General features: G+C 43.8%; 1 protein-coding gene across 2 annotated transcripts in view; it reads right to left on the bottom strand.

Moving 5' to 3' along the window:
* The window catches only part of LOC126871880 (uncharacterized), a 161,497-nt gene that overhangs the window by 41,997 nt on the left and 97,535 nt on the right, over positions 1 to 21,965 (bottom strand). The window lies entirely within an intron of this gene.

The raw sequence follows: 21,965 nt of genomic DNA, 5'->3' as shown, positions 1-21,965 counted from the left end.
TTACCGAATATATTATATTTTTAGTTATACGAAATTGTTCAACTGTTCTTTGTGAATCAAAGAAAATGTAAAGGAGCGTCATGTATAAGTGTTTCGATAAAAGTGCCACATAGTTTTATTGAGAAACGAATTCATTAGGTGGAGTGGGAACGAACGATAATCGTCGGTGTGTCCTGCGGCATACGAGTACGTTGCCGCGTTCTTTATCCGCAACGGTTTTGTTCCCGAGAGAAGTCGAGAAATCGTGCGGTCACGTCGGCGATCAACGTGAGAGTAAAAAAGAGCTTACGGTTAGCGATAGTGGCCGCCTTTCAATCGTAACGCTTCTCGTCGGCTACGTGACCGAAGATAAGTTGATCAGAACGGAGGAAAATCGAGAACGACGACCGACGTCCGTTTCGCTTTTTCCCGTTGCGGCTTTTATCCGGAGACCAATTTTCTTCTCGCACCGCAAAGACACGCCGTAACGCGCATTCCACCCCGTCGATTTCCCCCTTTCTTTCGTCGCGCCTTCTTTCGTCCTTTTTTCTTTTCTTGCCCGGACCTACTTCTACCGATATCGATTGGTAAACGCTCCTCGAAGAACGAACCACAAGGACAAAGTACAAGACAGATCCATCATCCAATTTGTTTTTTGTCCCACGTCAACAGACCACCCTCTCTTTCTCTCCCTATTTCAGAACAACTTTTGATCTCGCCGAGTTTTACCATAGAATAAGGTTATCTCTTTATTTATTTATTTATTTATTTACGCGTTCTACGTAATATTAATAATTATTGGATGCGTTCCATACTATTTACTTATTATTATTTCAAACAGAGACACAGTCTTTGTTCTATCGTTCGCAAAAGAAACGCAAATTTTTAACAATCTGCTAACTTTAACTAACTTCGTTGATGTAAAACGCGATGTTATCATTTTCTCCGAGGATCCGCGTACGAAAAGCGAGTAGCAGGATGAAACAACAGGCAAGGAGTAGAAAGTGAATGATCAAACAGCCGAACAACTCTAGAATAGAGAACCCTCTATAGAGAATATAGAACTCTCTATAGGAGCGCGTATGCGTTTGTTTGCCCAAAGGGAAGTCGAACGACGAAACGATAAAAAAAGGACGACTTATCGAATCAGCATGAAACACGTTCGTCTGCTCGAATGGAACAGGGCCGGGTCGACGCGGTTTAACTGTTTCGTCGCTGGTCTGGTTCGATCGTGGACTACTTTTCCGCCAGCCTGAACGAAGATATGGCACGCGGCCGTTTCGCAGGTACCGATAAAAATGCGCATTGAGAGGGTCGCGAATCACCGGCGCAACTTTCGGGTCAAGCCCAAGCACCAGGATGCAATTACGGAGATAACGAACTGCATTCACGGCGTTTCTATTAAAAAACTGTAAAGACTTTTAATTAAATGCACGCGAAAACGGAAGCTCGGTCTCAGCGTTGACGTCTATTCCCGCGTGCAATTTTAACGAGTATTGCAGTATAGTGAAAACAATTAAAGTCGAATATTCTATTCAGATTAGATTTGCTCGATTATCCTCGAATCGAGGCTGATCAACGTTGATCGACGCCGTTTGGAAAGACTGCGCTAGCACGGGCTCGATAATTAAACCCTTTAATCGCATTATTCTTGGTTATTAATCCCGTTCAGTGTGGTAGCTTTCTATAACGACTTCCGTCGAGCCGCAACGTTGATCGATCAAACTAAATAATGGAGCTTTGTGGGATCTTTCCTCTGCAGTTTCGAACAGATTGGGTAATACGTTGGACGAATTTAATCCGTAAAAATCAGTCTGCTATTTCTTTCTATTCTCTCGAGCTTTTTAATACAAGAAAAACACGGGTCTCTGGAAGGATAAAATTTCAAGCGAGGTATTTTTGTTCCACTACGTAAATGTTTCCACTAGGTTCTTTGATTATCGGTTTGCAAGTCGATTGTCCCTTTTGCCGATTCACCGAGCCACACAGCGAGATCGAACGATGTTCCGACTGTGTGTCGGCTATTGCCTTCTCCTCGACTTTTTGTCGCATCTGCCGCAGAGCCGCAACTCGTCCCAAGCGGTCCGCTTCCTCATGACCTCGATATCTCGCAGACTTTTCCTTTCAGACTTATCTCGAAAGCTCAGTTTATTCCAGGTCCGTGAATAATCCTCTGGAACGCGGCAACAACGTGAAAAATTGCGCTCCCCTTATTTACTTTACATCCCACGCTTGATCCGCGACTCCTTTCTTGCCACGGAAATTCTATTAACTTTCCGACCCTCAGCTGCGATCTTTGAAACGCCCCACGTATCGCACGTCATCGAGAATTCCCTCGCAAAAATTCCTCTTCTTCACGCTGGATTCTCGTCTTCGCCAGTAAATATCGGCCGACTCGCGGAACGTCATCGGCAGATAACGCATGGCCTGTTCCAGAACAATGGCTCGGAAACTGTCTCGGCTGGAAGCTCCATGACGCAGTCAGAACAGGCGAATGGTAAGGGGCGACGGGGTGAAGATCTTCGAGAAAGCCAGCGGCATTAATTCGAGGTAATTTCTGCTGCAGACGACAAAGGGCTTCCGTGCGTTCGCCGAAGACGCGCGTCGCGTTGGTTGGGCGCGGACAAAGGGTTTCCCTTCGAGGATTATGGGAATCACGCGTCTTCGTGCTTGTTAACGGTATACCTTATACGGAGTGCTATACGTCGCAGGTAACTGCGGGGCAAATACGTCATTACGACGCTTCGGTCTCGAACGATGCCGCAGGAGAAACGCCGAGTGTATCTGATGGAGCGCCCTCGATTGTCTTTGCCAAGGGACTTGCAGCAATTTACAATTAAAGTCGCGTCGGGGAAAACCGTTTCACTGCAACGTTCAACCATCTCCCAGTATCGAGAAACTCGGTCCTGATGCTCGATGAATCTTCCAGCTTGGTGTTTCATGTACGTTCGCGAAACACGCGGGATTGACTCTACAGAGAAAATGTTGTTTGTGGCATATCTTTTTAAGTTACATGTTTTGTAATATTCTGTATAATACAAATTTACAAATACCGATCGTCATGATTACGCGGTGCTACCGATAAGTTTACGTTCAAACGATACTTTCGACGCGAGACTCGACGTTTAACGTTACGGTTTTTGAAAGAAATTGCAGCAATTTCGGGAAGGTTCAAAATTGTCTGATATTTTACGGAGCCATCGGTGTAAATTGAATGAAGGCATCGGCTTCGCCGAAGGTTTGCTCGTTCATTCGCCCCGAGGGTGTATTAAGAGCTTTCTTCGCGGGGTTGCGAGCACGATCGCTTCGGGGAACGATTAAATCCTGGTCAGACTACGATGTCCCACCGTGTTTCGTGGATTAATTAATTTACGAGGAAGCCGAGTGTTCCAATAAAATTTAGGCGAACTTGAGCAAGCTTGTATTAACTTTGACATCTCTAAAGTAAATAGTTACGTTACACAGAGTTCCTGATGTTATTTCGCGTTAGCCAGGGCAAACGTTGGTCAAGAGGTTACATCGCAAAATGGAAATTTTCTAAAGTCACGTTCGCCAAGTCGTGAATTTCGTTTATTTTACAAAATTGTTCCGCTTAAACGTTCGAATACGATTACAGGTGAAAATCGTTGTATAAAATTCTCGAGTTTTTGGAAAATTTATCGATTCACCTGCGGGGCGACTTTGAAGAATGATTTTGTAATCGTCATTAATAACGGGCGTCTGCCGGCTGTTAATTTTTCATTTCCGGCTGGCAGGGCTTCCGGTCAAATAATAGCGTGCTTCGTGCCAGCTATTTCGTTCGTTGTCGACGCTCGGAAAATTGAATTACAACTGTAATTGTAATTTCAGTTGGCAATCCTGTTGAATGATTCGAAATCGCCACGCGATTCCACGCGGATGAAATAAAGATCGCAGCCGGGTAATTAACAGCACTTTGAATGCGATCGATGCGACGAAATACCCACGATTAATCATCCCGAACAATTTAATATTCAATCCGGCAGTACGTAATCCTCGCTAAAAATTGCCTACCACGACAGACGAGTCCTCTTCAGGGGATTACGACGCGTATTAAGCTATAAACGTTGCTTCAAATATCCACTTCATAAACCCTTCTTTGCTAATGACAGTATGAAAACGGTTATTACCTACGGTGGTAAAATTGCCCGTTTATTCGACCGAAAATTAAAGCTCTGTGCGTCTATTCGCCGTGCCATTTATCTACTAAACCAAACCGCCCTTGTTTATCTATACCACTCCACTTTGCCGAGAATTACGTTCATCGAATCAACGATATACCGCATCGTTCCGGTATAGTTAAGTAATTAACCATTTTCCGGGAATACATTTTACGTGTAGAACAAAAGATGATTCTCGTTGCAAGGAGGAGAACAATGTGGTTTTGCGAAGCAGACACAATGCTGCGAGGAAAATTATGGCGGTGTACTATAGCATGAATCACCTATTAAAATCGTCGAGGATGGTAACAAAAGGGTAGTGGCGGGCAAGGGGAGTCCAAAGGGGTTGAAATCGATGGACGAGCGCGTCAAGGGAACACGACGACCCGATCCCGAGGAATCTCTCTCCTCCTACGTGTTAAAGTTCCATCACCGGCGGAAGTTAATTTAATCCTGATCCAATTAAACCGGATATAACGCTAAGCCTGTTGGTGGGTGCAGTTGGCCGCGTGCAGTTAACGTGCCGATGCTAGCCGTGCCAGTTAACCACTGCGTAAATTGGAAATTGGCCTCGCCGTCCAATAAATATCGGATTAGCCAATAAATCGGACGGAAAACGACGATGCGTTATATCGCCGGGGTACAACGGGGGAGAAAAGGGGTGAATTGACGTCGGTGCCGTTTCTGCGCGATGGGGGACCAATTTCATCTCCGAATTTCGCGCGTTGAATCGCGCGGTTTTAGCTTCCCTGATTTTAATAGGTCATCTGCTCTAGCAATATTGTCAGGCGATTGGCTACGGTAGAATTTTGCATAACACGTTTCCCAGCATCGGACATTTGTGTAACGCGACGAAAAAATTGCATGAATATCCATAAAACTGTTTCGGGCGGAATTTGTGTACGGTACCATAATAGAATATTCAGACTTATCAAGAGAACAGATAACCGACCCTTTAAATATTTAATACGAGCCGGTTTCAAACGTCACCGCCGTAGCCGCGATGCTCGAGTATCGTCGCGCTGCTAATGAAATTTCACGACGCGTGTATACGATGATATAAAATAGAACGTAAGTTATAGACAAAAATTTTCTACGACTGTTTGAGTGCTTTTACCGAGTTATTCTATTCTCTGGCGTTGTACGAGATTCCATTGTATTCGGAGACGAGCGTAAAATGTTACGTATATGAAATTACGATTGAGAAAATCGAGTTTCGAGTAACCTACTTTCCAAAGGCAACTCGCAAGAAGCATAGTATATAAATATTGCGATAAGAAGGTGCGAGAATCTGACGTGCTTCATAAAATTCCTTTTTCAATGGTTTCTGAATACCAGGCCGCGAACTCACAGATTTACAGACCGATAGAAAAAAGTAGCTCGATACGCGGACTATTTATTATCTACGACGTTAGCATCGATTTTTTCGGCACGAAGGGGCAGGCGGATCGCGTAACCCACTTCCGGGATTTAAAGTATTTTTCAGAACGAATCTCGATTTACGCCGGGTCGTATCAGACTCGATTTATACAGCTGAGCGTCGAGCAGCCCTTGGTTATGGACACGTTACGCAAAATTCGCGTGGATACGGCTACATCGGGAATATACCAGTCTAAAAGTTCTGTTTGAGCTTTATAAAGTTACTTATGAAGTAAGTTGTGTTTTTACGAGGGCAACACGCCGCGACAACATTTGCTGCACGCAACCCTTGTGCCAGACGTGCTACGTGCTCATTTTCTGTAACTGCACGTTGCCGACTGTTTAACCAAACGTCGTTAGCTTTAACTGCACACTCGAGATCAGTTTTTCAGTGATTGTCAATTACGGAGCTGATATATTCCTTTTAATAGTTTCTCGCATCCAACTTCTGTCGTATTTTCAAATGTTACATCATAAAAAATGTTGCAAATAAGTATTCACACTACAGCGGTTTAAAAAAGTATTTGGACATTTATCATAGAAATGATGTACACTGTGTGTGTCGTATAAAACATTTGGAAATTTCCTTCGCGCTGTAACAAGTCATTTTCCGTATTGAGTCTGACTTTATCCGACTCTAATGAGTTATCACTATATCGATGAAATTTGAAACAGATGTGCAAGTGCTAAAGATGGTTCACACGGTGTATAATAATTGACTTTTGAGTTTAAACGCTTTTGCGATCTGTTTCAAACTTCACCAATACGTCCATGACAACCGGGTCTCGTTACAGTGCAAAATGTAATTTGAAAATGTTTCGCATAGCACACGTAATATATTCATAAAAGGTTTCTGGAAATTCTCGGATATTTTCACGAGCTACTGTATGTGTTTCCAAAATGAATGCCATTCTTTCTACTAACAGTCTGTCGTAGTAAAATTCCTTGTTCGACAGTCGATCGATGGGCCTGGGATGTCTTTGTCGTCGGGTCTCGCGAATTGTTTTTCGAGCGCGAGCTTTCGTTCTGACGCATCTCTGCTCGCGTTCTTTCTCCATTCGTCAAACTGCACGTATGCACAGGTGATACGTGTATTCGTGCACGTTGGCAGGCAACTGGCGGATACGTGTATGTGATTTAGAAACACTGGTATTTATGCACTGTCGAGACATTGAGCTGGCCAAGCAGCGAGCCATCCGAAAGAAACGGCATTTTTCAACGTCGCGGAAACAAATGAGCCGCGATACAGGCCCACCCACGTTCCCTATACTCGAAGTGGTCGTGCAAGCACGAAAAACACGACCCTCCGCTACGCGATCAACGCTAACTTCGCACTAACGCGTTATTGACTGCGAAACGAGAATCGATTGCCTCTAATTTGTTTCCATTCGTCGAATAAATTTCACCATAGGAAAGAGATTAAGCTTATATTATTAGAAATTTTATCAGAAATTTCGCCAGGAAACGAATCACAAATTACTCGTACGTGTAGTAAATATTTTAGAAACGAATTTATTCATTTAAATTTAGTGGAAATTTAAGAACTATGAGTCATTTTATTATCGTATTCGAATGTAAAATCGTCAAATCATAAAGAGATCCATTGTAACCTGTAACTTGTTAATTCATTAATATTATTAATTAGTAAATTACCACGTGAGAGAGCCTAGGCAAGTGTTCCGAACCTACAAACTACATCCAACAAATACATCGTTGAAACTGCCTAAGCGATAGAATATCTCCATCACAGGGAATCCAAATTGCCTCCGAGTTTCGACAAATATCACGGTTAAGGTGTGAAAGTCTCTGAAAAATTGCTGATATCCTTAATAGTATAAGTAGGCAAATGAAGGGAAAAATAGCGACTCTTCCGTAGGCTTTATCGCGAGCGTAACAACCGTGTTACACACGAACGTAACTGCAAGCGTCGTTTACCTGTAACCGAATCTCTGTGCACTCCTCGATTCACGAGCCATTCGCTTGGCTCACATAATTTCGTAGCAGCTGAGCACGCGGTCGTAAATATCGTTTTAAACGCCGCGGGAATCTATTCCTTTATCGGAAATTGGGACAAAGTCGTTGAAATAATTTTTCAGCACAAGATACATCGCTGTTCCACTGATAAAATTGTCCCACATCTTTTCGAATTAAATATCCTCCGTGATGGAGATTCATCGTAGTGCCTTGGTACACGTCGTTGTTAATAGAAAATGCAAGAGGAACTGGATATCTTGGAATCAAAGAAACAACGACAGAGATTGCTTCTTCCTTCGTTTCTCGAGGAGCAAGTGCAAAGCGGACGGAGAGATGGCGAGGATGGCAGGAAAAAGGAGTAATTAAAGAAAGATCGCAGTTGAAATTATTACAGGACCATTCGATTAAGCGGCAACTCCTCCGTCCTCGGAGATGGAGTCTTCGAAATTAGCGTTAACGAGTACGACAATAAGACGATTTTAATTATATCGGAGAAAGGGTTGAGAGACGGCGGCGTTCTCTTCGATTTCTCGCGATCAAGTAGTAGAGATAATAAAGTATCGTCCTTTCCTTGCTCGGGCTTTCTTTCTCCCATGAATTGTTCCAAGATTTACTGGCGCGATTCTTTCTTCTGGCGCAGCCTCGGTCTTTAATGAAGATCCGCTTTTCGCGCCGCCAGCGAAGGAACAGAGATTACGCGGGAAACGTGCGGGATATTAATCGAGAATTGGACGCGAACAAACGATCGCAATTACGCGAACATCGTGGAGCAAAGGCCGATAAGATCGCGGGCAACCAGTTCGGTCGTTATTCGTCGAAAAAAGTCGAAGGAACCGGAGGTCGATACTTGGAGCCACGGTTCGTACGCTTTCTCGAGGTATAAAGGAATTCTCGGTTTGTTTCCTTTCGATTAAATCACGCCGGAGTTGAATGTAAATTTTGCCGAGCGTGCTCGTATCACTTTACAACTTTCATCGCGATATACGAAATTAATACGCGCTGAGAGAAAGAGAGAGAGAGAGAGAGAGAGATCCCTGTGCCGATTCGCGCTTCCGAATCGCAATGCAATAATCGCGAAAACAGGTCGTGCCGGCAATAAAGAGCGAACACGTACGGTCGACCGATTACCATTGATTGGTCGCAATTTACAAGGGAGTCGTGATTTTGAATAATAAAAATATTAGCAGAGAATCGATGGAATCGCTCGTTGTCGATGCGATCTTCCCCTCCTTCTGTTTGCATCCCCCTGGAATAATGGCCCGTAAAGCGGTCGTATGACAAACACACCGATCGCTCCGCGATTTGATCGTCGTTATTATCGTAAATTTGCAACCGGCCTGTGCGAGGCGCCCGAAATTCGGAGGCCATTAAATAGTGGGCGTAAATCGGTCGCCTCTCGTCCCTCGTCATCGTGAAGCCTGTCGCGTTCCGCCGATATTTCGGGGCTCGTGAATTCGATGTTCGGTACAGAGCATCGCCGGCCCTTTCTCCACACTTTGCAGCTCTCTAAATATTCATGAACAATCTTGCGGTAATCCGCCTCGTTGTGACGTGATTCGATGCATCCGAGACACGCGTAGGCGTTCGTCCTCGCGCTTCGGAGCCTCGTCCGGCACCGTAATTGTCCGTGGGACGTGATCGAAAGACCAACGGTTACAATTCCGAGACAACGCGCTTTTCCATCTCACATTTTGATGCTGTACATAGAGATTTTTCAGTTTTTTTATTCTCTACACCGTTTTTCCCTTCCTTTCGAAGAAACGTGAGGAACTTTACACCCGTCGATTCCACTTTAAGAAAGGAAGCTACAGCACACGGTACAACGAGGAGGTTTTCCATTTGAAACGCGTTACATTTCCACATTTCATTATAGTGAACTTGCCGGCTCCTTTACTATGCGTATAAAAGCTCATCTTTCTTCGAGCAAGTACTTACCTGCGTTCGATATTTACTTTTTACGAAAGCTCTTTCTCGCGCGCACCCATGTAATAACCCTTTGCAACCAGGTCACGGAATTTTCTCCGCCGTACACACAGCCGCCACATCCTTCGACTACAACGGAGGCAAAGCTGTACATTACACCAGAGGAAAGGAGCTTCGTATTTTCCGCCAGACATCTCGCGTGAATCTTACCCAAGGAGAAGCTAACCTAATGGACGAGCAAGCTCGAGCTCGCGAGCCTGCAAGCACATTTTCACATACGTGGAAAACGCACTCTGCGTTCGCTTTATGCACCGGAGTGTAACTTGACGCACGTAACCTTGATTTCTCGAAAGTTCTATGGCATCTTCTCCCTCTTTGCTTATTAAGAAGCACTTCGCAAAAGCTCGCGCCGCATGAAAATGGATCTAGTTTGCCTGCGTAACCTGTTTGGCTTCAACTCGGTAGATGCACCATATTGTGTACTCTGTTGTACGTTATATAGGTGGAAATGTCACAGTAGCAATGAGAAAGCGAATTAAACACGCGCGGAGTTCGAGCTTTGAAGAAGTATCTTCCGTGAGATTCGAAACTTTTGGCCGGAAGACATGCCGGAAAACCGGGAAACTTTCAGAAAGTCAAGCGTGTCGATGTACGAGCGACTATGATAACTTCCCAGAGATGTAAAGATCACGATGTTGTCGGAAAGTTGGTTCTCGATGAGTTTCAATGATTTTCAGTTGCAATTGCATGTGGGAAATTTTGTTACAAAGAACAACTACGGCGGGAAAAGGGAAATATCGAGTTCGCATTTGTGCGAATCGAGACCTGTGCGAATCGTAAGCAAAGCTCACTTAGCTATCGGCAACATGATCTCATCTTTCTTAATTTTTATACACATCTTGCACCTTTCAGGATATCAACAAAATTTCTTTTCGCTCGAAATTATTTTTACCTGGATATTCTTTATCTTTTCTCTTCCACTCACAGACATGTATCTCTTCTCTGATAAAAATGTTGCTGTACAATATCTCTAATCGCTGACTAAAAATTATCGAAGTACTTTACAAGAACTGTTCTTCGTACATTGTTCGTCCAGCTACGAAGAACGGGACAGAAGAGACGAAAAAATTGTATGCTGTTAGAGAAAGTCTGACAGCTGTTGTAATTGTCCAAGCTGGACCAAGCGTACATCAGTTACGAGCAGCACGGTTTATGCGATGCTTCCACGAGCGAAGCGGAGCTCTCTGAATTTCCTCGAAGATTCCTGGAGTTACGACTTCTCCGAGAAGCTTAATCCCCGAAGGAAAGGAAGTTGCGACGGTAAATACTGGGAGTGTGCACCTTTCTCTCCCTATGCTTCTCACCGTTTTCTTTCCGACCGGCCCAGATACATAGAGGGGAAAAAAGTCTGACGAAGCTGGAAGTAACTTTCTGCGTATCCTTATCCTCCCGAGACGAGTCAGTTTTTCATCAAAACCTTTTAATAATTTTGTCTGTTTTAAACGAGATACGCGCAGCTAATGCGTTACTTGCATAATGCAAGCCGTATCGATTTTTCCATTTGCAGCGCAACGCCAAGGATTACGAAGCTTTACATCTTTGAAAATTTCCGCCAATTTACGCAGCCAGCGTTGTATTAATATCTGGAAAACTCGCGAACATTTTCGTAGCGGAATATTTATAAATTTGTATATATTTTTTGACTGAGACGCGATAAACGAAGCCGGATTTCACCCGGAGCTTGCTTGGACGCAACGGGAAAAATGTCGAGCACGTGAAAAGCGGCATCTGGGTCGTCATCGGTTCGGCCGGCATCGAACGGCCCCGTTCACGTATCCATCTCGTTTTCCGCGTCGATTTCCTTTCGTAACGCAAGGCGCGTATGAATCGAGGATATCTCTATGGTAATGATCTCGTTATATTTCCATGCATTCAGCTCGGCAATTCCTCGACGTAGAAAATTTTTCGATTAATTAGTCACTGTGCCGGTGAAAATTGCACTGGGACGGTGCCATCACCAATGGTCCGCATTTTTGCGAATAATTACTTGGAACGTATCGCTGGAAGGATCGCGACGTATTCAAGGTTTCCGTATATCTCCAATTTCACCTTCTATTCGGCTGCCTGGTTATATTCCACATTAATTCGTTCGATTTCCATAAATTCCAACGTTGCTTCGATATAAGCAGCGCTTTAACGCCACCCGATACGCGCTTCGTAATTGCAAGGATCGTAGCAGCTCGACCGATGGCACTCGAACGGTGTTCGTGATTTTGCCAATTACCAAGAGTGGCTGCAGCAACGTTCAACCATCGTGTAACTATCTATTAAAGCGGTCGAAGGTTCCGAACGCTCGGAAGATCACGGAGCTTCAGGAAAACGGAGCAGCGTTTCCTCGCAGCGCGTTACTTATCAAAGCTCGAAGGCTTTTTAAAAGCCACGAAAGGACCGGCACACCGAGTGTTTGACGTCGGTCGTTTACCTCGTTACCACGTTTGCTCGGCTTGAAATGTCAAGAGGCTGCCAACTGATGGCTAGAACTCTACGCCACGTAGTATGCATACGTACGTGAGCAGTCTGGGTGACGACGTTCGTACAGCCGCGAGAGGTTCGCAGTTCTTTGGCTCACCTTCGGCAGTAGTTTTCTCTAGCAACGTTTCCAGAAACGTCGTTCGATCGACTCTTTCGACGACTAGGAACCTTCTCTCGTTTCTCTCCTTCTATCTCCGAACGAACGAGATCACGTCAATCGAGTCGGTTTTATACCTTTCACGTTTTGAGTTTACAACAGTTTGAAACTTTTGATGGACTGACGGAACACTTGGACGCAGCCTCCTATCGTCAGGATCAACGTTTATCATTTCGTTCCTCGTAATTCTTTCGGTAGAAATTCCCTCTTCATCCGTGGATAAAACCGATTATGTACATAGTAAGTGTTTGCGGAAGAACAGGGACGTCATGCGGAGAGACTCTTCGATTATTAACGATCGCTTTAAGTAGATTCCTTTTTCAGCGGGGTCGTGGCAACTGTGATTGGTCGATGGTGAAAGCTCGAAAGGCTAACAAATCCTCTCGAAAGGGACTGAAAAGACGAGATTACACCGAACGAACCTGCACGAGTACGGTAATCGGCCGCACTGCGTTTATCGAATGGCTCTGTGGCACTGCAAACGCGAGGGAACAAAGGGAAATCAGACGACCCACGACAAACACTCGTGAGAGTTGTGAGCCAAAGATTAAACGAAACGGGAGCTAACTGAACTTCCTTCTTTGGTGGATTGATTGATCGTGAAGTCTTTGGAAAAACACCGGGTCGACAAATTTTATAACGAATCCGAGACGAAACCATTTTGATGAAACCATTAATTGCTTCGGAGCCACAAAGTATCGCGCTTCTCTTTATTTACTTATTTATTGATTTATTTATTCATACAGGTAACAGTTTTTGGTTTAAGTATAATCAGCGTGAACCGACATATATCAACGTATAATAAAAATATGAAATTAATGATACGCGATGACAGAGAAAAAGTATGACTGGTGTGAGTGGGTTGGTGTGCTCACACGTACGATTAATATAATTATCAGAGGCATAGTTCGAGGAAATGAATGCAGATGATCGATTCGCGGAATACAAAATGGGTGTGTAGCGGTCCCACGAAATCCACAAATCACAGAGTCGATCACTCGAGTACCACAAACCTTTACAGCGTCTTCTCACCATGACGTTAAGTTAAAAAATAGAACGAAATGAAGATGAAATGTTTAGAAAGGAAGGAAAGACAAGGATAGATTTGGAGGATGACCGTGTCACTGAAGACAGTAACGAAGAAGCGGCAGAACTTTCTAAACAGGTTCACACACGACGAAGACAAACTCGATCTCTAACTGGTAATCTCGTCGCTATAATATTGCGATCAGAGTGCCTTAACTCAATCTGTTTAAGAACAGTTTATACGGAAGATTTCGGATACGTTGCTGGGATTTCCAACTTATGGCAAATAATTGGAAGGTAATACGGAGATAAGGAGTTTCTAAACCAAAGACTCGGTCAAATTGAGACTTCCAGTTACGTTGAAATTAAAGTGAAGCACGGGAACGTTACGTAAAAGGAACCAGATATCGGCTCTGCGGTCTGTACATAAATGGCAATATTATTGCGGAGCACTGCGGAAAAATATGAGTCCGCGGATCGATAGCCAGTGTCCGCGTCTCGTATATCGAAATCGTAGACGCTGGTTCGCGGTCTTTCAGCTCCGCGTATCGATGTCCCCGAGCACCGTTTTTTCGCTTCGATCAGCTTCGTGTTTGCGTTTGCGCTGCCTCGTGCGCCGTCAGAGTTTCAACTTTTTTCCAAAATTCCATTTCGCCTGATGCCTTCCAATTGTCCGAAAATCCCAGCGAACTACGGACGCGAGATTTTCGTTCGAGTTCTTCCAACGTTCGATATTTGCTTTCAAATTTCATCGGAGTCGACGAAACCACGACGCTGTGACTGAACAACGGTTAGAAAGTTTGCGCAGCTACGTTACTAATTCTCGCTGATCGTTGATAAAGGCCTGCAATTAATCGACACTTTGCTGCCTGACCGACAAACTGGCTATTGATTTCGATGGTCCTATCGGTTCGGTGCTTTCACACGTTAATTGTCGGTGTCTCTGATTTTCGCGTTTTCCACTAAACACGCGTTTCAATCGCGTTTTGCGTTTTTCGTAGCAAAGAAACACGATTGTTCGAATCGCTTGTCACTTTTGATATTTGATATTGCTGGATCTAAAGTACCCGACATTTCGTCATTCTTCCGTTGCTATGTTAAAGATCAATGGCGTCTCATAACATACAACGAGCTTCATTATTCCGCGTAAAGTTCAAGATTGAATTTTAAGATCGCTGCCTCGCTGCAATTCCTGAAATCATTCGGTCGAACGATTTTCCTTTTACGACAAAGTTCTCGCGTTCGACGCAGTATTATTCCATCGAATGCGATATTGCCTTCGTAAAATCGAATTACAGCGATCGCGCGAACAACGAGGCGGAGCTCGTGACTCTGCAATCCTCGACTCTACGTGATCGTACTTATGCAAGGGCGTTGTCAGCTTCCTGATTGCATCTCGTCTCGTCCAACAACGATACAAAGAGCGAATTAAGCGCATTCTGTCGTCCCGCCACGTCGAATATCGTTTTTACCTTGTCGATGCGTTACGAGCTCCGACTAAACACACGTTGCATCTCGCGGCTACGAACCGAACGACACCTTATGCATTATTTATCGTGCATCTCCCGTTGCACGCTAAGGTGTTAAGTTTCTTCAACGTGCTCCCGTGCGTCCTCGTGACACGCTAGACGACTGTTATTGAAAATGGAAAACTGCCTGTCCTCGAATTCGAGGACGTTTCAACCTGGCCGTGTTCTTTGTGTTCGAACAGCATAAAATCATATAAAAATACGTATCGATTAACTTTCTGGTAAGATACATATACATCTTCATAAATTGTTCTCTCCACGCGCAAAAGAATGACAGAGATATATATAAAAACTTAATCTTAATAACGCATATTGACAGTCGTATTTAGAGAGTGGGCAGGGTAGTTTACACACGCAGTCAGCGAACGTTCGATTTTCCAACGGATTCTGTTGTAATCGAAAGAGGATGCAATCGCGAGAAATCGCTTCACGCAGTGGATAGCGAACGTTTGGCGAATTTTTAATTCACTTTCGCCATCGAGTTGTTCCGGGATCTCATTTCAGATAACGAAACTTTCCGTCTTTGCGCGTACTCGTTTAACGAACTTCACGACGATACTCCGTCTTCGAATTTTTCACCCCCGCCCTCCCACCGTAGTTTGACTGGAAAACTTCCCGATCGCCTTCGACGCTTTCAATCGTCCATTTTACGCCATTAAAACACCTAATAGAATCCATTCATCTTCGTCTGTCTGATTTTGCTTTTTACTTCTGTTTAGCAACGTGTCGTATGGAAACGCTTCGATGCTCGAACAATTTTCTTTGAAATATTTCTCTTATTCATATATATATATGTCGAAGATGAAAGAACATCGGGGTCTTTCCTTTGCAATTTTTGGGAAAATCGCCAATACTCTAGTCTAGATTTTTTATTATAATTGTACTTAAATAATAAAACTTAGAAGTAGTTGTTTATGATTTAATCCGATTACGTTTGCCCGAGACTTATGACAGTAGGCTTGGGGGCTCGAAGTGACACATCTGGTCGCTAAACGTAGCCACAGTCACGGGATGGACGTTTCTGCCTAAAAGAGGTATGACGTAGTTGTATAGCTCTCCTTAAAAATAGAGTTGACCCAAAGTATGTACAGAGAGGTACATAGAAAAACACATGAGTTCATCTCGATTTGGACTTTTGACAAGTAAGTAGGCGCATTTGCTATCCTGTTGACCGTATATATTCGTTATTGGACCTAAGATTATTGTCATTAACATCTCGAGTATCTAATCGTCACGGTTAATTGTCAAATTCTGTAATGGTCATATGATCACCTTGCGAATTTCTTGTTATATTTATTTGGTGACTAGGTAATCATTGTTATTATAATATGGGTCTTTAGTGAGAACTTGTTGTTGCGTGGTGAAATTGTTTATTGCTGGTGAACTTTATTCTGTGATAATCGTATTTGCGCCATTGGCTATCATCTGTATCGTATAATGGAAAAATGGCTAATCCGACTGAAGGTTCTTAAACGCCCCTAACCGCAATGCTAACTCGACATATGTATAATTTTATGTGCTGCACTAGGTTAGATGCATAGTAGAAATACTTGTATGCTAGTATCAGAGTGTGGAGGTATGTGTGTGCGCGGCGTCTCGAAAACAGATGAATGTAAACTGTTCAGTCGGTTAACAGTCGGGTATGGAGTGCTGAGACGCGTGCAAGTGTGCATCGGTGAATATCTTAGAAATCGCTCATCAAATAAATATACAATTATTCTAATATTAATTCCAAGTGTAAATTTAGTGTTCCTATACTATTATTTCGGCAATTAAGATCCACAATTCTCAACAATATTATTATTAAATATTTCATTTACGACAGTAGTTGGTGTATTTTGACGAATATAAGGAAAGGATGATCAGGCAAAGTTTAGTTTAGCTTAGTTTAGGTGTCGCCGATGTTGTCGATAATTGGTATTGTAATCCAGAATTAAGTACCGGCACGAGTTGCTGGTTATGTAATTCCCCTAGCTAGTGTCTGTGAAATTCATTACTAGCTCGAATCTTACATCGTTCGTGAGTCCCTAGAGGTTTGTAAAGGAACCGGTTGGGCTTTGGTCCAAAGTCGAAGACTCCAGTTTAGCGGCAACCAGGAGCATCACGTATCTTAAACTTGCAAACTAGTACTCGGTTTCGCCAAATCGTGTACACACGTTACTTGTCTTACTTTCTACAAATTAAATTTACTCCGATGTCTTATTTCTTTCACTTTGCTATCGAACGACTTCAAGTTCGAGAATTTTTTAGACAAATGGTGAAAATTATTTTCGCTATTGCAGGAATTAGTAGCCTCGATTCTTCTCGTAGAATGTTCTCACGTTCGAGATCGACTTTTCCAATCATCGATTTCGGGGGTGGTAAATCAACTTCGTGTCCACGTGGTTCCACGAACGTGGACACTTGATTCCGTGAAAGCATTACACGAGAAACTCGAATGTGTCACGACTAAGAAAAATACTCGCGCGGTAAACCAGTTGAAGTAAGATTTAAACTCTTGGAACAAGTTCGTACAAAGTTCCGCAAAGTTCTGCGTGTTATGCAACGATGTTCGAAATCAAACAATACATTAGAAACTTGAAAGTTTCAGCAAACACGCTAAATTCTCTATACCTTGTCCTTTTCTCGTCCCTTGCATTAAAAGTTCACATTCAAAGCCAACATCAACCCCTTTTCCTTCTTCCTTTTATCGAAATCAAAACAAGAAACATTCGAGCGAACAAAGTATCAGCATGGGGCTGATCTACGAGTTCGATACACTGTCTACGTCGACCTAAGGTGGGTTGGATGACAAAACGCTCACACGCAGCAATATTTTCGGACCCATAACGAATGGAACGGTAGAGCCACCGCGCAATACCTGGCCCGTTCAACTTGATGGAACCCGATTGCCAGGCAAAACACTATTTCGAGCGAAACGACGACGAAACGGATCCCCGGAGCGGGTCACGGAGTGTTGAAGAGAGAGAGAGAGTGGGCCGGAAGAGGGTTAGGAAAAACGAATCGAACCATTCGACGTTCCTCTCCCGGCTATACACTGACAAACCATTTCATCGAGTTATGCGGCTCCCAGCTCGCAATCGGAGTAAAACGTTCTGTCATGCGGCACTCGATAAGCTCGTACCTGTGAGCGCTATTTACGCTCGGCCTTTGCCGCTTTACGACACGTTTTTTTCTCTCTGGTTTGTTTAACAGCTCGTTTCCAATGGGGATTCGATGAGCGTAAGCGTTTTTCGCTCGCGTGAAATTGATCCTTTCGAACGGTAGTTTTGCTTTATGTAGAAAAGTTCGATGGTAGAGGGAATATATAACCGTTTAATTTAAGAAGATCTCGTGGGCGTTCAAAAGCGGGAATTACTTTGCAAAGTTTTCGTTCCTCTCGATTATCTGGAAAGTTATCAAGAGAAGCTATAGCGGTTACGACGAGTTTCGCCCGATAGTTCAAGTTTAGTCCGCGAAACGAATTAACGTTCGAGAGGCGTTCAGCGATTCGAAGTTGCGCGAACCACACGTTTAGACGGCACACTTCTGACAGCAATTAAAGCGCGCAACAATTTCCCTCGAATTAATCCGAATCGCAGCCTGCGTGAAAATCATTAATATTGCCGGGCCGGCAATCACCACTAATGAGATCGTGCGTCGCCCATCGTATTCTCACTCGTGGAAAATCTTCGTCTTTTTTTTTTTTTGCAGCGTCGCGATGCTACTTCTCTCTATCCTTTTGCCATTGCTGTTCGCTATTTCCATTGTTGGACTTTTTTCACGTATTTGCTCTAACTCCTTTCTTCCGTTCGTTAGGTTCTTTTAATGCCGAATCTCTTTCCAATATCTTTTTGCTCTACATTCTTTGTTACGGAAATTCCTTCTTTCACGGTTCCTTTTCCTATTTTCTGTTTTCGACTTTTGCAACTACTTCTTTTAAATGTTTCATTATCCGATTTCTCCTATATCAACGATAAGAATAATTAATAAACCGATGTACGATAGTTTGCTGTAGCTTGAGACAGAAACCTACGAAGATGGTCCAAATATTTCATATGAAAAGAAGCCGTGAGTATTATCGAATTGATCAGTGAAACTTCTTTATTTCGCGGAGGCTACCGTACTATTTCGAACACTGAAACATCTCTTCAAGTACTCGAGCCTGTTTCGACATCCGTACGTATCAATTTTCAGCCTGCTCCCTTCTCCTTCGCAATTCTTACGACTCTTACCTTGTCTTCGAGCGTTTTCAACGACTTTCCATCTTCCTCGTTCTTCCTTCTTTTGTCCCTGTCCCTCACCAGGCCATTCAGGCTCTTGTAAGACAATAGACGACACATGTCGTTGGTCAAGTCGGGCAGTCGGTTCTTGCAGTCGCCACACTGGAACTTCTGCTGCGGCATCTCGCACGGTGGCTCTCCGGCGACGTCGCCGCGGAAGACCGAAAGCTCTCGCGGCTTTTGCCACTCTTCGTCATTTTCCTCGTAACTAGCCGGGGCTCGAATCAACTTCGAGCGCCGGCCACTCACGTTTCCACGCAGATTACACGAATTTTCTTCTCCGCGCGTTCCCAAGCAACGATTATCGACAGACCAAATATCGTTCGTGTTTCTATCAGTTGTTAATTGAACACGGTTCACACGAACGAAGCAATCGGTCGGCTCCTTCACGGTTTTAGTTCCTAAGAGTAACATTGAAATTATTGGAATTTGCTTGGTTGAAAGGGTACTTGGTACTTGGAAATGGTCGAACAAAGTTTGACGCATTCTCCGCGAAGATGAAGAAAGTCCTGTGTGCATAGATCTTTAAAGACTCTACTCTTAAGACGATTTCCAGAGTTGGACAAAGTTGCGGATCGTATCGTGTATAAGAGTAGTAGGAAAGTTTCGTGACATGGAGAAGGACGTACGATCCTTCCAGGGTGTCTCAATAGCGTCTTTCCGTCGGAGTGTCGCAGTCTAATTTTTTAATCGGAATCACAAAGATTTAGTAAATAAAGATAAGCGTATGCAGGTTAAAACGGATCGTCTCGCTAAAGCGTGGTATCCTATCTTGATCCGAAATTAATTATCTAAATACATCTGCTGGAAAAGCGGGAAACACTACAGAAAAAAGTAGAACTACTTCATAAAATCTAACTGTAGCGTTGCTGTTATATACTGTGAACGCGTGTAGCAAATTCCAGGACTCCGATTCTCCTCTAAAGGAGGACAGTAATAGCGAACCTTTCCAAACAACAGTCAACGAAGAAGAAGAAGAAGAAGAAGAAACATGGTCGTTGCAAGTCGCAGCATTACAGAACTCTCTTCTAAACGGAAGATTGCCACGACTCGCTCGAACAACCGTTTCCAAACTCATGTTCGCTGAACTTTCTTCCGTGTTCTAGCCGAATAAAACCGAAACTGTCCGCAGGGGGACAGAAGATCTGTGGCGAGGAAGCAGGGAATTCAAAATGGAGAAACAGGTCCGGAGGATCGAGCAGACTTTCGATCACGAGAAGAATGTCGTAACGCGTCGCGTATTAAGAGCGGCTGGTCATAGTTCGCTTCGAGAATACCGGAGCGAGCAACGCGTGAAATTGGGGCGATCGAAAGAAGCTGCTCCTTGGCACAGTTTCACGGGATCAGCGGACAGTTTCCACTTGGTTTTCACCACGGTACACAGACCCGTTTTCTTTCTGGCCTAGCTGCGCTTTCAGTGCCGCGTCCTCTGCCCTGGACATCTCCCTCTTCCGGTGGCCGAATGAAAAATGAAGCGGCCGCGTTTGTGCTGGTATTTTAAGAAATCGGGGACGCGATGCTCCGGGGAGCTTCGTTCGTTAACCGCGTCAAAGCTTCCGTGGAAACCGGTGCAACGCGAACGAACCGAAAACGATCGAGCGATTATTTATCCACCGAGACGATCGTATCTCCTCGTTATTTGTTTGTTTTATCGTGGATAGACAAATGGATAAGATACGGCGACATACGCGTGGAAACACGACGACGAAAAAAATCGAACGACGATCGGTGAACGACTGGCGAGAGGCATCGAAGCTGGGACCGTCGTCGTTCTCGTCCCGAAATGTTTAAAAATATCCAAGAGGAAGGTGGACGAGGTCACTCGGACGAGACGACGCGCATAGCGTTTAAAAATCGACGTTCCATTAGCTGCAATGAAGAATAGCGTGGAACGATCGTATCGCGAAGCTGCGACGTTCGATCGTTGCTCGATTAAACGTTATTGTTGTACAGGCCACTAACGAGCTGGTGATTTATTGATAATGTAATTCCACGATTAGCTGGCCTAATTACGTAAATAATTCATTCGGAACGTAGTAATCTCCTCCGTAGAATTAATTATCGATCTTTGACACGGACGCCTCGCTTACATCCACTATTTTCCTCGTATCGCAAAATGTTTAATTGGTCGATTGTTTTCGCTATAAACTCGAAGGGTCCTCTACCGTGCAACGATATTAACGCGATATTATAATGCGATGTTTCATGCGTTGTCGATACGATTTCAGTTACCAATGTTTCCACGTGGGACAGGTTTAGTTAAGAATAATTCTATGGTTTTAACAACGATTCGAATCTAAATTGGTGGAACGAGGACGCGTGACTGAAAATGTGATAGAGAGCTTGTGAAACGTTTCGACTTGGCTTCGCGATCATTTTACCGATTTAACGACGTCTAATTGTGAGTTGTTAAATATTTTACAACCACCAAACGTGCTGCCTTTTGAACGTATGATTTTTACGTGCTTAGATCTCTGCACGAAATAAAGACAAGGCAATAAACGACCTATGTTTTACCGCACATGACGCCTAGGCCTTAGGCAACCAGACATCCGAGTATCTATTTTCACATTTCTTTCGCCAATTTTCTATTTTCTAGCAGATAATAAAAACACGTCTGTATTTCTCAAATGGTGAAAAACATTCACAAGTTTACCTAAAATGAGAAGAATGACAAATATAAATTATGCGCCCACTATACCGAGCTACCGCAAATTAGAGTGGAAGCGAACCTAAATGGAGGTCATCGTCTCAGGGTGATAATCGTTGCCGCAGCAGCAGTGGCTAATAAAGACGAAGCTTCGTCGTTGTTAGCGCGATGTGCACGCTGCAATACAAAGAAACAAATAAAATACCGAAAATGGGAGGAGAACAAAACGATTCAGGCCACTCGCGACCCAATATTTATTACTCGTGAACAGTTGTAGCTCGGTTAATTGAATACGTCCACGCTGATTTCTCGCCGGTTACGTCCCCCGTTTTCGCG

Source organism: Bombus huntii, chromosome 12, assembly GCF_024542735.1.
Source record: "Bombus huntii isolate Logan2020A chromosome 12, iyBomHunt1.1, whole genome shotgun sequence".
NCBI lineage: Eukaryota > Metazoa > Arthropoda > Insecta > Hymenoptera > Apidae > Bombus > Bombus huntii.
Note: the sequence above shows the minus strand (reverse complement) of the source record. Positions and strands in the feature narration are given on the sequence as shown.